Genomic DNA, 10,316 nt, shown 5'->3' on the forward strand with positions numbered 1-10,316 from the left:
AAGCACATCTGAGGGGTAAATCTCTTCCTTATAACTTGATATACATGGGTGTAGACCAAGAGGCCAGGTTTACGAGGGCGGACCTCACCGGATTGACATACACATATGCGCAACCCAGTTACAAAGGAAGAAAAACTCAATCCCCCAGTTTTGCTTCTATGGGTAGAACTTATGGAGATGCTCTATGTTCCAGGGATTGGGAAGAGACACTCCTTCAGTTGTGGCAAGGCGGACACACCTGGGTCGGCATATTCCCGTCACATTGAAGGGTCCTTCCCAATTGGGGGAGAGTTTGTGGAGCCCTTCTCGGTTCAGTACTCGCCTTAGGACTAGGTCCCCGACCCTGAGCTCCCTACTATGCACGAACCGTTGGTGGTAGCGCCTGAGTGCTTGGTTGTACTGTGCATTTCGGATCGTCGCTCGCCATCTGTGTTCGTCGATGAAGTCCACGTCCTCACGCCGTAGCTGTTCCTGCATAGACTCATCGAAAGATTGGACCCGTGGGGAGCCCATAATAATTTCCGGGGGAAGACAGGCTTCGGCCCCGTAGACCAGGAAGAACGGGATCTCCCCGGTTGCTCGGCTGGGTGTGGTCCGTGTGGCAGAACCTCCCAAGGTATCGGGCCCACATGCACCTGTCCTCGTCTCAAAGACCTCAGACGGCATGCATGTGCACCAGATAACTTAACAGGATCCGTCCGATTGCCCCAAGGACATCGGATAAACCACTTACAACCAGAACCGCAGGATTAAGTAACAAAAAAAATCACACACACAATATTTTAGCAGCCGAAATCTTATTACCAAATTTTACAGGTTACAAAAATTTTACAATATTTTATCGGAGTGATTACAAGAGTATAAGTTTGAAATATATGCTAGCTCAAATGACCATCCTCAGTAAGAAGATAAAGACTGGGTATACTTATATAAGAAGGCCGAGCCCACCGGCACTTAACACCATCACAGCAGCACAAAGTTATATCCTGAAAAACAACAGGGAATAAAACCCTGAGTATGGAATTACTCAGCAAGACTTACCCGACTAAAGAAAAGACTCTCAAGGATATGCTGGATTTGGGAATCAAGGAGAGGCTTTAGCAAGAATCAACTTAGATACTTTCGCAGAAATAGCTTACTAAAGTGAGTCCTTACTTTCAATATTTTAACGCTAGATTAAATATTAATAGACTCTGTTTGCATCTAGTCTAATTTCACCATCTCATCAATACAACATCATTTTTATTCATGAGGTTCACATCCTGACTTAGGTTGCAGGTCGGAGATCAAGTCTCCACTCTCCGGGGATATAACGGCGATCCGAATCGATTTACTCAGCTGAGGATCTCTAACCACACAACATATGTAGCACTTAACCCTTGCATATGTCAACCGTTCCCACAGATCCTCCACAACGTGAACCGGTCCGCGCTACCCGGGAGCACAGTACTCCTCCATCCAACCTCTAGCCAGAAGGGTACACGCTACTCCCACCATCTCCCACGCCCAGTGCGCGGTTGTCTTTTCACGTATGGAATAGCCGGGTTCAAGCTTACCCTGTCCCATTTCCAGGGCATGTGGCTAGTTAAGATAGTCCTTGATCAACAGGCCTACATACGCATCCAATCCTTAATTGACCCGGACGGAACATCACCTGTTCCTAGCCCAAGTCCCGATTTAAGTACTTCCACCCTTAGGATTGTTTGTGTTCCTAAGGATGAAAAGAGCATCACAGGGAACTTTACAGTAAGATCCCACCATTGCTCCTAATGAAAATATTCTTGCAGGCAGAAGCCATCCTTCCTCAGGATAACCCCTGACCTAGGCATTAACGCAAAGGACAACCTCTATCCACAAGATTTACCTCTAAGCAAGGCTAAGCAATTTTGTAAACCATATTTTGATACTTCATCAGAAGTATCTATAAAGGTATGGATATCAAGGTAGGCAATGCATCAAAGGGTTTCCAAGCAACTCCTATAAACCTAATGCACATTTCACTAGACTTAAAGTGTGCAAAAATTATTTAAAAACACAAAGAAGTGGTTGCATGCACCGGGGCTTGCCTTTGTTGCAATGAAGTGGTTCTAGATCCCTCTATCCAATACCCAGTTAGATGGCTTCATCCACTTGAGGAGCAGGCATTGGAGTAGACTTCTTTAAATACCACCTCGTCTAGGTGTTCTACAAGTCAATTACAAATGCATGAATGCTTATCTAATGACATGTAATGCAAACTCTCACAAGGAGAGGTGGGGAACAGAAACACTACAACTAAAGCACATGACAAGAATGCACCTATTTCTTAACGCTCGATTAAAGTGACCAATTTGAATTCACTTAGATAAACCAGGGAACTAATCCAACTTATATCTCATCCAAAACCTTAAAACTTCTTAAGCAACTTTATCTCTTCCCTAGATAAACTTATCTCCTTTCCAAAGCACTAACCCACACTGAACTGCTATTACAGCTAACTGAATAAAATTCAGTCAGAGTCAATCTGGCAGTCCAGTTTTGGACAGCTGTTATTTCCTACTTTATGTGGATTCAAGCCTAACTTGCTTAAAGGGATTTGTTCCTTATAACATGGTCTTTCACTTTGCTATAACATTCCTACCCCAATTCTTCTTGGATTAATTACCACAAGGACCCAAATTGAATAAAAACACACAAATTCAGACTTAAATATTATTCTAAGTCTGAATCCTAACACCTGACAGTCCACCTTTTGGCCACTTTTACTTCCAAATTTATGTGGAACCAAGTCCACCTCACTTTATAAAACTTGCTCTCTTTACTATGGTCTCCAGCTTTGCTATGGAAACTTTAATCCAATACCCCATGAATCAGTCACAAATGAATTCCAAACTAGGCATCCTGCTGCAATTCAGTTTTCAGAAATGAATAAAAATTCTGTTATGTGTCCAGCCAGACAGACAAACTTTAGCCAACCCTTTTCTCCAATTTTTACAAAGCAACAGACCAAACTCACATAACCAAAGTTATTCCTTAGATATAGCTCTACTACTTTGGTATAGTACCCCTAGGTTGAAAACATTCAGAACAATTTTTATGAAGCACCAAAATAGAGCTCAACACACTAGAACCTAGTTTCAGCCTTCTGCACTAAGTCTGGGATCCAAAAATCCAACAGCCTATTTTTTTGAGCGAATTTTACACCTAGTTCCCAGCAACAGACAGTGGTAGAGTACAAGTAGTAAATGGTGTGAGCTTCACTGACCTAAGGAGAACACGAAACTTGCACTGTACAGCTGGGGAATCGCTTGTGATTGCTTGACCGCGGCGAGGTGGGCACTTGGATGACCCTGGTCACCACACAGGAGGTTGACACTCAGCTCAGGAACAACTTAACTCTACAGTAAGGGAGAGGACTAACACTGGCTGGAACACCAGAACAACTTCACCCTTGCAGTGGTTATTGGTTAGAGCTCGATGGGCAAGGAGTATTCTTTACTGGACCATGCCCTATAAATACTTGAATATGGGGCAAGGTGTTCCTGACATGTTTGACATGCAGCTAAGGTGTCCTCGCATGGTGCCAGCAACATATCAGCTAGCCTACGTGGCTCACATGCCCTCATACAACACCAGCACCCAGCCCTAATTTAAACATTGAACCTGGTCAACTAGCACACAAATATCCCTTGTGGATATGCTCTAACAGCCCAAAATATCAACCTATTTCAGTGAACACAGATAGGCAGACGTGTGGCTGAGAACACCACTTGTGGCTAAACACAAAGAGGTCCAAGACTTGATATTTCTGCTGGGGTAGCCACTAGAACCTTTGTGGTGCAGTTTACTTCATCAAATAACCAGCAGATAAGGTCTTGACTGCATGTTGTTTCCCAAAACAATGCAGAATTACTTGGATAATTTTTAGTGGGGAGGGGTCTCTAGACCTTTAGTGATGTATCTCAATCTTATCTCCATCCCACACTCTAGTGGCACTAGCAGAAAGCAACTGATCTTCTTCAGATTCCATATACCACACTGAACTCAACTGCATGAGCCTACTGTTTCATCTGCACACCTCCCTGTTGACCCCCTGCAAACTCTCAGTTTTCCATGGCAACAGGGGAAGCAAGTTTAACAAAACTTGTCGACCAAATGACTCTCTACCACTTCTCCACAGGGACCTTAGGCTTAAACCCCTTGGATCAATCACAAGGAAGGTCCAAAATCTAAAGAAAAACACTGAAAATTCAGTTTCAGAGGTCTGAAACAGCATTACACAGATTCTAACAGAGGAAGTTTAGAGGTGTTTTACTCCCATTTTTTTTGTAGAACCGAGTACAGCCCTATTGATAAAACATATTCTCTGTACTGTGGACTCCAACTTTGCCACATAGTTCATAGTCCAAAACCACAAGAGTTGGTCGCAATATGGCTCTAAACTTTGCATCACGTACTGATTTCAGCCTTTCAGTTCTGAATAGACTAAGTCACCAACCACCTGACAGTCAAACTTTGAGCAGCTGTTACACTGCTTTTTATGTGGGATCATGTCCATCATCCTTTAATAAAGTTGTTCACCATTAGGTGGTCTTCACTTCCACTACAAAAAACTCAGTCCAAAACCTTATAGAACAACCACAAAAGGGCTCCAAACTTGGCACCATACAGCAATTTTCAGATTTCAGAACTGAACCAAATGCAGTTAACGTACTATCTGTCAGTCCAACCTTGAGCAAGCTTTTCTCCATTTTCTGTGTGGAATCAAGTCAAAGACACTTTAGTAGATTTGTTCACTATCATATAGGCTTCAACTTCTCTATAAACATCGCAGCACAAAACATTACAGAACAGCCACAAACCAGCTCCAAAACTGCTATCCACACTGAAATTCAGCTACTATTTCCAATCTGAAAATTCAGAAACACAGCAGCACCACTTTAAATCACTCTTTTTCCTGGGTTCCAAATGTTTCTAAGGGACAATTGCTTAATAAAGTTTATACTCCTATAGTTCCTCTACAAGTTTGGTATAGTGACCAATAACCAAAACCTCTTGGATTCCAAACTACACTAGCCCAAAGTTTGCACAAAATACTGAAATTCAGACCCTGAATTTCACTAAGTCTGAAATATACAAAATCTGACAGCTCTAATTTGGACCACTTTTTCAACTAGTTTCATACAGTTTTAGGGCTGGTACACCTAATAAGGATTGTTCTCCAACAGTTACTTTACAAGTTTGTTATAGCAACTCCTTACGAAAAGTCCATAGATCAAAAGTTATAAGGGTCCAAAAATAGCTATATGAAACTGTTTTCAGCCCAATTCAAACTGAACCCAAAACTGAATTTCTGCAAATTACTCCAAATCTCTCCACACAACTTGGAATTCTCCAAATAAGAAACTTACTCACTTTTCCAAGCTCTACCATTTTGGTTATAGACTTTTAGCTAAATCGTTCTAGATTTTGAATTCCCCTTTTGGGCTAGTTTTAGGGTTTCAAATGAGTTTCATTTGTGTTTCAGCTTCTTCTAGGGATTCATCCCTTTGATCCCTCCACCTAGAGCAAAGTTACTCTCTAGCTCAAGATACAATCTTTGATACACATAGCTCATATCCAAAATGTCCTGGTTTAGAATTTCCTTTACTTAACCATCTATTCCAAGCAAAGCTCAAGTTAAGGTTTGGAGTTATTCCAGCTTCTTAAGCGCTTCTTCCACTTGACCATCATTCCAAAACAAGGCTACTCTAGGCTCTAAGACTTACCTTTAACATTTAAGACTCCAAGCCAATTTGTTACTTGCTCAAGAGATGATCTTCCCTCATTTTTCTTAAACCAGGTCCTTAACTAAGTCCACTACTCAACACACAACATCACACTTTTTGTAAAGTTTTAACCTAGTAAATGCATTCTAGGTGTAACAAGCACATTAATGCAGATGCTTATAATGACATGTCAGAGTTTTAGTTTACGTAACATCAGGGGTGTTACAGCCCGGTTCCCCCATAGTACGGTCGGAAGTTCGTTGACCCAATTTGCACCATGCTTTTTCAAGCAGTCATAGGTGCGTGTCTTGAGCCCCCTGAGGATTTCTACGTTTGCCCTCTCAGCTTGGCCGTTGCTCCTGGGATGAGCCACAGACACAAAGCAGAGCTGGGTGCCGATGCCCTCACAATACTCTTGGAAGAGCCTACTTGTAAACTGGGTCCCGATGTCCGTAATGATACGACTTGGGACCCCAAATCTACATACAATCGACCTGAGGAAAGCAACAGCAGCACCCTGGGTGATATTGACCACAGGGGTGGCCTCTGGCCACTTCGTGAACTTGTCAATGGCGACGAAGAGGAAACGGTACCCGCCGACGGCCCTAGGGAATGGTCCTAGGATATCCACCCCCATACGGCGAATGGCCAGGAGGGTGGAATCATCTGCAGAGCCTGAGCTGGTGTGTGTATCTGCTTTGCATGGAACTGACACGCCTTGCAGGACTTTACCATCTCAGCTGCATCCTGGAGGGCATTTGGCAAGTAGAAGCCGTGCCGGAAGGCCTTTCCGACCAGCCTGCGGGATGACGAATGACTTCCGCACTCACCTCCATGGATCTCCGCGAGCAACTCACGGCCCTCCTCCTGGGTGATGCACCGCATGAGAATGGCGTTGGCACCACGACAGTAGAGATCCCCTTCTACCACCGTGTATCGCTTAGCCAACCGCACTATGCGCTCTGCGGACACATGATCTTCAGGAAAGATATTTTCCTTCAGGTAGTCCCGGATCTCGGAGATCCATGCATCAGGACCACTATGAGATACTGGCTGTGGCGCTAAGGGGTCGGCAGGACCTCCTGTAGCACACACAATCCTTGGTGGGTTCTGCTGATGGTATGCCACCGGGACCGCTAGCTTCGAGGTGCTAGTCTCACCCCCTTTGCCCAGTTTGGCAGGCTGCGCGGTAGGCCTCAGTAGCCGTCTTTCGAAGATGCCCTCGGGCATGGGTGCCCAAGTTGATGCCCTCGTGGAGAGTTCATCTGCCGCTGAGTTGTTAGCCCGAGGAACATGTTGCAATTCCAGGACCGTGAAGTCCTTTTCCAGCTTCCTCACGTGTAGGAGGTAAGCTGCGAGCCTAGGCTCATTGCAACTACATTCCCCGCGGACCTGCTTGATGATCAACTGGGAGCCCCCCTTCACGAGGAGCTAGCGAATCTCTAGGGATAGGGCCGCAAACAAGCCAAAGATCAGTGCCTCGTACTCTGCCATGTTGTTGGTGGCCTTTAACTCAAGGTGCACCATGTACTTTACTTGATCTCCGCTTGGGTCGACGAGGACCACTCCAGCACTGTCACCTTGCTGGCGGGCAGACCCGTCGAAGAAAAGCGTCCAGTGGGGCTCGGTGAAGACCGGGACCCTGGGCTCCGTAGGTGTGGGGTCCGAATCAGGATCCGGACCCCCAGGAGCACTCGGGGGAGGGGTCCACTCCACGATGAAGTCAGCCAGTACCTGGCTCTTGACAGCGTGGCGAGGCTAGAAGTCCAGTTGGAACTCTGCAAGCTCCGCAGCCCACGTGGCTATGTTGCCTGTGGCGTTAGAGTTGTGGAGGATGGCCCTTAATGGGAAGGAGGTCATCACCACGACCCTGTGTGCCTGGAAATAGTGGCGCAGCTTCCTGGACGCAACAAGCACAGCATAGAGAAGCATGTGCGTCTCAAGGTACCTGGCCATTGCCTCATGGAGAACCTCGCTGACGTAGTAGACCGGCTTCTGTATGGTCCGGACCCCTATGGTTGGCCCCGGGCCCTCAAGGTCTGTGGTGGTCGGACCACCACCTTCTCCTAGGGGAACCTCCTGACTCCCCTAGGAATGTTGCTCCGTCCTTTCGACGACCAGCACCATGCTCACCGCCTCTGTAGCCGCTGCAATGTACAAGTACAGCGGCTCCCCTGGCTCCAGAGCTACCAGTATTGGTAGGGACACAAGGTGCTGCTTCAACTCTTGGAAGGCTCGCTCTGCCGCCTCGATCCAAGAGAATGGGCCGGACTTCCGTAAGAGCTTGAAGAAGGGTAGCGCCCTCTCAGCCAGCCGTGAGATGAAGCGGCTAAGGGCAGCTAGGGACCCCATAAGCTTCTGGACGTCCTTGATCCGGGTCAGAGGCCTCATTGCCTCAATTGCCTTGATCTTCTCCGGGTTTGCTTCAATGCCCCGGTGCGAAACCAGGAATCCCAGCAACTTCCCAGCAGAGACACCAAAGACGCACTTGTTCGGGTTCAGCTTCGTATGCGTTGCCCGCAGCTTGTCAAAGACCAGGGTCAAGTCTTCCATTAGAGTCGACCCTCTCTTAGTCTTGACCACGATGACATCGACGTATATCTCTATCCTGTCCCTAATCAGGTCCCTGAAGGTCTTACTCATCGCCCGTACAAATGTTGGCAAGGCGTTCTTCAGACCGTAGGGCATTACAACATAACAATAAAGCCCATCCACTGTTACAAAAGCGGTATGCTTCCTATCTTCCCTAGACATCTGGATCTAATGGAAACCAGAGTAAGCATATAAGAAGGACAAGAGGTCACACTAGGAGGTAGAATCCACGATTTGATCTATGCATGGAAGTGGATACAGGTCCTTGGGACAAGCCTTATTAAGGCTGGTGTAGTCGATGCACATCCGAAGCTTCCCGTTTGCCTTTGGAATGATGACCGGGTTGGCCAGCCATACAGGGTGATGAACCTCTTCGATGAAGCCAACGTTTAGCAGCTTCTGGACCTCCTCACGGATGAAATCCTACCGCTCAACGGACTGTCTCCGAGGCTTCTAACTCACCGGTTTGGCGTCTGGGTGGATCTTCAGATGGTGCTCAATCACCTCCCTGGGGATCCCAGGCATCTGCGACGGTTCCCATGCGAAAACGTCGACATTTGCCCGGAGGAAGGCGACGAGCGCGAGTTCCTATTTCTCCTCCAAATTGCCCGCGATGTGGGTGGTCTGGGAGAAGTTCGCACCGATCTGGATGGCCTTGACGGGTCCGCCGTCTGCTCTAGATGGCTGCACCTTTGGCACCTTGGTAGGCGCCTTGGTACCGGAAGTTGAGGGGTCCCTCCCTCCTTCATTCGGGCGAGCAGTTTCTGCCGCCAGGGCGTGCAGCTTCTCGACAGCCGCCAGCGCAGCGGCGCGGTCACCCGGCACGGTAAGGACCCCAGCCGGGGACGGCATCTTGAGGACCAAATACCCGTAATGGGCAATGGCCATGAACCGGTACAGGGCCGGCCTGCCAATGATGGCATTGAAGGGGAGGTTAACCTCCGCGACGTCAAACTGGACGTTCTCTGTGTGGAAGTTTTCCTCGTTCCCGAATGTAACCGGCAGTGCGATGCTCCCAAGAGGATACACAGGTTGTGAGCCCACTCCGTAGAATGAACGAGAGGGCCCCAGTCGAGACCCTGGGATCTGCAGCTGCTTGAATGCAGCGTGGCTGATGACGTTGAGCCCAGCCCCACCGTCAATCAGAACATGGTACAACTGCATGTTGGCAATGACAGGGGCGGTGATGAGCGGTAGTATACCGGCCCCTGCGATGTTTTTGGGGCAGTCGGATGCCCCGAAGGAGATAGTGGTGCTCCTCCACCCCTGATGTGGAGCACCTTCGGGACCCTTGGGACCGCCGAAAGGACCTCTCAGCGCAGGGACTTCACGTTCCTATGGGAGGTGAGCTCCCAGCTCCCGCTGTACATTACGTACAACTTCTTGCGGCGGTCGTTGTCGTCACTGGAGTCAATGTCTCCAGTGAAAACGTCCTTGAGGACCCCCTCAGGTGACTGATACCCGAGGTCCCTTTCTCCCGCGGCTGTGTCACCTTCGTCGACCTTCTCCTTGCCAGATCGGTGACGAGGCGGCGAGCCATCCTTGGAAGCCTACTCACGCCGCTCGCTGACGCGCTTCGCGAGCTTGATGATCTCGCGGCATTCCGAGGCGCTGTGGCGACTATTGGGGTGCACAGGGCATGACCCACTGTTGCCTCCCTGTGGCCGTGGGCGCTTGCCGCGCTCGTTCCGGCCCCCAGTCGCAGCTGCGATGACCGGAGCAGCGGACTGCGGCCTCTCGTGGCCGCGGTTCTTCTTCTTGTTGTTGTTGCCGCCCTGGGTGACGGCACCCGAGCCACCTGTCTGGGTAACTCCAGTCTGTGGTGCCGAGTGCCATGCACGGCCCTCGGCAGCTCTGGCACATTTGTCGGCCAGAGCGAAGAGCGTGGTGACGGTTTCCACGTCATGCGTTGCCAGCTTCTCCAACATCTCCTCATCACGTACCCCCTGTCGGAAAGCAGTGATAATGGAGGCATCG

The 10,316-nt window shown here is 48.3% G+C and overlaps 1 long non-coding RNA gene across 2 annotated transcripts; it reads right to left on the bottom strand.

The window, feature by feature from the left end:
• Window positions 1-768: 768 nt before the first annotated feature.
• LOC103646679 (uncharacterized) lies at window positions 769-3,639 on the bottom strand. Of its 2 annotated transcripts, none has more exons than XR_562357.4 (2): window positions 3,245-3,639; window positions 769-986 (listed from the first exon to the last, which is right to left on the bottom strand). It is a non-coding gene; the product is annotated as an uncharacterized lncRNA (long non-coding RNA). The 2 variants fall into 2 exon arrangements; XR_004856260.1 differs by having other exon boundaries at window positions 769-2,184; window positions 3,245-3,638.
• Window positions 3,640-10,316: the final 6,677 nt, after the last annotated feature.

The sequence above is a fragment of the Zea mays genome, chromosome 2 (genome assembly GCF_902167145.1).
Source record: "Zea mays cultivar B73 chromosome 2, Zm-B73-REFERENCE-NAM-5.0, whole genome shotgun sequence".
Taxonomy (NCBI): Eukaryota; Viridiplantae; Streptophyta; class Magnoliopsida; order Poales; family Poaceae; genus Zea; species Zea mays.